A 5683-nucleotide genomic window follows, 5' to 3' on the forward strand; every position below is an offset into this window, starting at 1 on the left:
GTTCAAGAGCTTGAGACCAGCCTGGGCAACATAGCAAGACCCCTATCTCTACTAAAAAAAAAAAAAATTAGCTAGGTGTGGTGGCATGCACCTGAAGGTTTAGCTGTTTGGGAGGCTGAGGTGGGAGGATTGCTTGAGCCGAGGAGTTCAGGGCTGCAGTGAGCTGTGATTGTGCCATTGCACTCAGCCTGAGACTCTTGTCTCAAAGAAAAAATAAAAATAAAACAAAAAATCCCAGCAAGCATAACTATGATTTAAAGAGAAAAAGTAGAGTATTCAGAAAAGATAAGGTATTTCTTAATTATCTTCATGTGGATTTTCTACCCTTTGGGTTGCCTGTGGTAAATATGTTAATTCTATCTCAGTGTCTGTCACTTAGCCAATCTATCTCTATTGGCTGAGAAAGCACATCTAGTGCAAGAAGAAATAAAAAATATTGCTGTCCAAGTTGGAACGATTATGTTACTTTGTGTCATGGATGGAAGAGTTTGGAGCAAGGGGTGGTAGAGCTGGGCACTGATTTCTTCTTTGACGCTTGCTGGCTGAGTGGTTGGGGGAAAGTTCCCTAACCTTTGGAAACTTCGGTTGCTGCATTTTAAAATAGTGCTTGTCTATTCTCAAGATTTTATGGCTCCAATGAGAAAATACATGTGAAAGCTCTTTGTAAATAACAATGATTTTTTCTGCAAAAATTAAGTTACTATTAATAAGGTTTTTTCGAGATGGGGTCTTGCTGTATTGCCCAGGCTAGAGTGTAGTCAGGGCTCACTGCAGCCTCTGCCTCCCAGTTTCAAGTGATCCTCCCACCTGAGCCCCCCGAGTAGCTGACACCACAGGTATACACCACTGCACTTCCTAATTTTTAAAATTAGGTTTTGCTGTATTGCCCAGTCTGGTCTCAAACTCCTGGGCTCAAATGATCCTCTCACCTTAGCCTCCCAAAGTGCTGAGATTATAGGTGTGACCCATTGCACCCTGCCTCTATTAATAATTTTAGTTAAAATGGCTTAGACTGAGGTGGAAATTTTCCTTACTCCAGGTGGCCCTTATTTCTCTCACAAATCAAGTTTTTAATTGATTTGATTGTATGAGAGAGTTTCTTATACAAGTGGGCCCTTTTGTTCCTTCTGGTTGCTTCCTTCCTCATTTCTTGCCTGTATTATTCCAGGCAAAGCTTCAGTGATGGAAGGAATGTGGACTTTTTGAATTTCAAGAACAGTGAAGTTGGAGCACAGCAGAGGGTGTGTAGTAAAAGACAATACACGTAAGTCAGAATCAGCATTTCACCCATTCTCAAAGAACTCATAGTTCTGAAGTTCCTTGTAATCACTCTTGCTTTCTTCGCAGATTGTGTGTGAGGCTCTGATGGCATATGGGCATCTTCCAAGACATTGTGGTGCCCAAGAGCAAAATTAGCCACCAAAAGGCCTGTGCGGTTTGGGGAAAGTAAGAAACACACTTGAAGAGGCCAGCTCCTCCATTGGAAAAGGCAAGCAGTCTGGGCCGGGGTGGTATGTGAAATGCATAAAGCAAAGGCCACAGGAAAGAATGTCAGCCCAAGTCTCTGGAAATGATAGAAAAGGATGCTGCTGGATTTGAAGTCACATAAACCAGGTAGAAAAGGTTCTAGGATATGTCATTTGGGGGCACACCTTTTCCCTTAATCTGAAATTGCTTTTGAGGGAGACTTTCATCCTGGAAGATCACAGTTACCAGGTCTGCCTTCTTTGAAGTTGAACAGTTTAGGCCAGTGCTGCTCCGAGTGCTAATCTGAGATGAGATAAAGAGCTTGACCTAGAACGTAAAAGATGAATGAAACAGTGTCTCTAGTGTCAGCGGTGATTCTATGTCTGTTTCTGTGTTCTATTTCTGCAACTGTATGTATATTGATTACCATGTCTGTATATGTAATCTCTAAATATATTGCTTAGCTTGAACAGAATGGTGTATTGCATGTAGTATTTTGCAGCTTGCATTTTTTGCTCAGTTATGTCGTAAGATTTACTTATTGCATGTAATGGTAGTATATTTATTTTTCTGGTTAAGTTAAATTCTATGGCAAGAATTGATCACAGTTTATCTGTTGTCTCCCTTCTCTCTAATCTTTGGTGTTTTGTTGCCAGGCTAGTGGGTGTAAAATAGTTTATCACTGTCATTTTTATTTGCCTTTTCCTGATTAATAGTGTGATTGAACATATTTCTTTTTAGTATCCTTTGGAGAACAGAGTGCATAATTTTAATATAGAAAAAAATTTCAGTCTTGTTTAGCGAATGCAGCTTGTTTCCATTTTTGTTATTTTTTGTTTTTTTTTTTGAAATATAGTCAAAATTTTTAAGCTGTTTATGTGGTACAAATATTTTCATTGTGGCCAGTTGCCATGGCCCACGCCTGTAATTCCAGCACTTTGGGAGACTGAGGTGGACAGATACCTGAGGTTAGGAGTTAGAGGCCAGCCTGGCCAAGGTGGTGAAACGCTGTCTCTACTAAAAATACAAAAATTGGCCAGGCCGTGGTAATATGTGCCTGTAATCCCAGCTACTTGGGAGACTGAGGCATGAACCTGGGAGGTAGAGGTTGCAGTGAGCCGAGATTGCACCACTGCACTCCAGCCTGGGCAACAAGAGCAAAACTCTTATCTCAAAAAAAAAAAAAAAATGTTCATTGCTAATCTTTGTTTTTTCTTTTCTTTTGAATTGAAGTTCTTGTTGGTTCATATTCTTATAAAATTTTTCTTTCTTGCTGATTTGGAAATTACAATTTGTATTTCTGTTCTAATGATTACCCTAAAAGTACACTGTGCACACATTGAAGTTTAAAGTCAGTATTTAAGGTATTCTAATCCCCTTCCAGAATAATATAAAACTCATAGTATACCTAATGAAGACTCCCTCCTTCTGTACATATATGTTCTGTTCAGCATTTCAGTTCTATTGTTTTTTTCAATTGACTATTTTATTGTATAGATATGGTATTTGTTTAACTTTATAGGCTTAACATTTCTTATTCCCCTTCCTTTCTTCTATCTTTACCTTTCCTCTGATGAGATTTAACTTCTTCAGATTTTTTTCTTTTCCTGAGAATCTTTTGATGGTAACTTCTCTCAATTTTGGTTTCTGAAATGTCTTTATTTCACTCTTACAGTTCTTAGTTGACAGTTATTTTTTCCCCCAGCATTATGAACATACTGTTCCATTGTCCATAGCTTTCATTTTTGCTGTCAGGACATCTGTTAATCTTTCATTTGCTATTTTCTAGTAGATGATTTGACTTATTCTAAGTTTGTTTATTTGTCTTTGGTGTTCAGCAGTTTCATTACAGTGTGTCTATTTACAGCTTTCTTTTAAGAATTCTGTTTCTATTTTTTTTGTGTTTCATGTATCTATCAATTTATTTCATTTATCCACTCTAAAAATTTCTCAGCTCTCAATGCTTTGAATACTGTCTTTTCTCCACTCTTGTCATCTCCTTCTGATTTTGATTAAATGGATGTTAGAACTTCTCTTTTTATTCTTTATGTGTCTTAATTTCTGTTCAGTATTTTCTTTCTTGTTTTTCTCTGCTTCATTCTATAATTTAAGATTTAGCTTTTAGTTCTATAATTCTCTCTTTAGCTGTGTTTGATCTTCTGTTTAGCTTATTCATTGAATTTTTAATTCAAATGAGTATGTTTTTTAAATTTCTAAAATCTTTATTTTTGCCTTAAATCTGCCTATTTTTTGATGGTTTCATTTTGCATGCTCATATTTTTGGCCTCATCATTAAATAGTTATTTCATATCCTATATTTGATAATGCTAGTATCTGAAATCCTTGGTGGTTTAAATGTTTTTGTGCCTCTTTCCTAGTGTGCGGGGTGAATTTTGATTACATTTGCTTGATAATTATGTCTTGGAATCTCGAAATATTACTTCTTGAGATTTTGTTTGTACTAGGAGCCAGGAGGATGCTACAAACCCAGGACCACTTATCTTCCCTTTGAATATATGTTCCCTTTGGTTTCAAGTTGTGCTTTCTCCACCATGCTGAAAGTTGGACGTCTAGTTGCCCCACCCTATTGCTGGTATTCATAGTTACCTCCAGGGCAACTCCAATATTCTTTTTTGCTCACTCCTTAGTGCTCTTGGCTCAGGAACAGTACATGTTTCCACTATATTCCCAAGAGATTTGTTTCTCTACCTGGAGATAACCAATGCATTAAAAAGTATTTTTAAATGTAATTTATCCAGACTCTAATTATAGTACAGCAGAAGGCCTTGCAAATATCTAATCTACCATAATTCCTGAATTAGGAATGCTCAAATGATTTTTGAAAATCAGTTGTCTCAAAGTACTCTTTATCAATTTATTACTGTCCTTTATTTCACCTAAGGATAAAGAAAATATTGCAATAATGATCTTTTTGAAAGGTAGCTAAACATATGACATATTATATCCTTACACTTTTGCCCAGGTTCTTTTTATAGTTAATCTATTGATATTTACTCCTTTGGAAACTGGAATTACCACTGTTGGAATAACTCGTTAGAACAGAGTACTTATTCAGCACCAATTTGTTATGCCTCCCAATCTATTTTCTGTCACAGTGCCGTTTTTCTTTCTATCCAGAGTCCTATCCTAGATATAAACGAGTCAGTTGCAGATCTCTGCCTGTGGATCCTTTTCTTCTTCACACAGACTGCAGAAAATTGATGTTTGCCGTTGTGAATTAGAGGCATCATCTCTGTAAGCTCCATGTTCTTACGTTCTGCATCCCCTTAATAGGCATAAAAAGCAGAGTAAAATTTTTGGTCTATAGAATGCTAAGTTGCCTTGGGCTTTACCACATGAAAAAATTATTTCAAAATGGATGTCAAGTGAGGTTGCTGATTTAACAGTTTTTTAAATTCCTTCTGCAGCAGAATAATTACATATAGACAACCATATGTTTTTAGAAGCTATACATGTCTGACAAGTGTACGTGTGTGTGTATTTTGTGATAAAAGTGATACGTTAGGCATGTCTCTAATTCTCAGGCTCTATGCTTTGTAGGTTACAGGTAGGATTTTTGTAATACTAGTGTAATCATAGGAAAGACAGGCACTGAAAACATTGCTAGGAAATTCTGAGTTCTGTGACGAGAGGTTCTTTGAGGAATTGCCTGGTATTGGCTTTATACTTTCATATGAAAAATAAAAATATCAGAAAATTGTGTAGCTTTTCCTTACTTCGATAGCTAATTCTAATGAGTAGTAACTTCCATCTGTGTCCTTGTATCCTTGGGTTTTTCTTGGATGTCACTTCAGGCACTGCTGCCTCTTTTTGCTTTCCAAATGGTTGGATTAGCTAAGCACCTGAGAAGCTTCACCTGGGGAGCTGGGGAAGTGATGGTATAGTACTGGAGATGCTTGTCAGGGATGGTCAGTGTTTCCTGAGCAAGCTTTGCCCAGCCTTCTGTGCCAGCAGAGCCATCAGGCTCTGTGGCACACTGCTCAGGCAAAGGGAAAGACATCTGATTGCCACTGCTCCAGTTCTGTTGTCCTGCGCCAGGGACTTGATTTGGCAAAGCAGTAACTGGCCCTTTGAACTTGTCAGTTCTCTGTAAATGTGTCCCTTTGAAGGTTACAAGCTGCATCATTAGCATGGCTTTTTTTTTTTTTTTTTTTTTTTAGTCGGAGGTTTTCCTCTTTTTTACCATGCTGGAGTT

This window comes from Sapajus apella, unplaced genomic scaffold, assembly GCF_009761245.1.
Source record: "Sapajus apella isolate SASKATOON/1434 unplaced genomic scaffold, GSC_monkey_1.0 scaffold58, whole genome shotgun sequence".
NCBI classification, from domain to species: domain Eukaryota; kingdom Metazoa; phylum Chordata; class Mammalia; order Primates; family Cebidae; genus Sapajus; species Sapajus apella.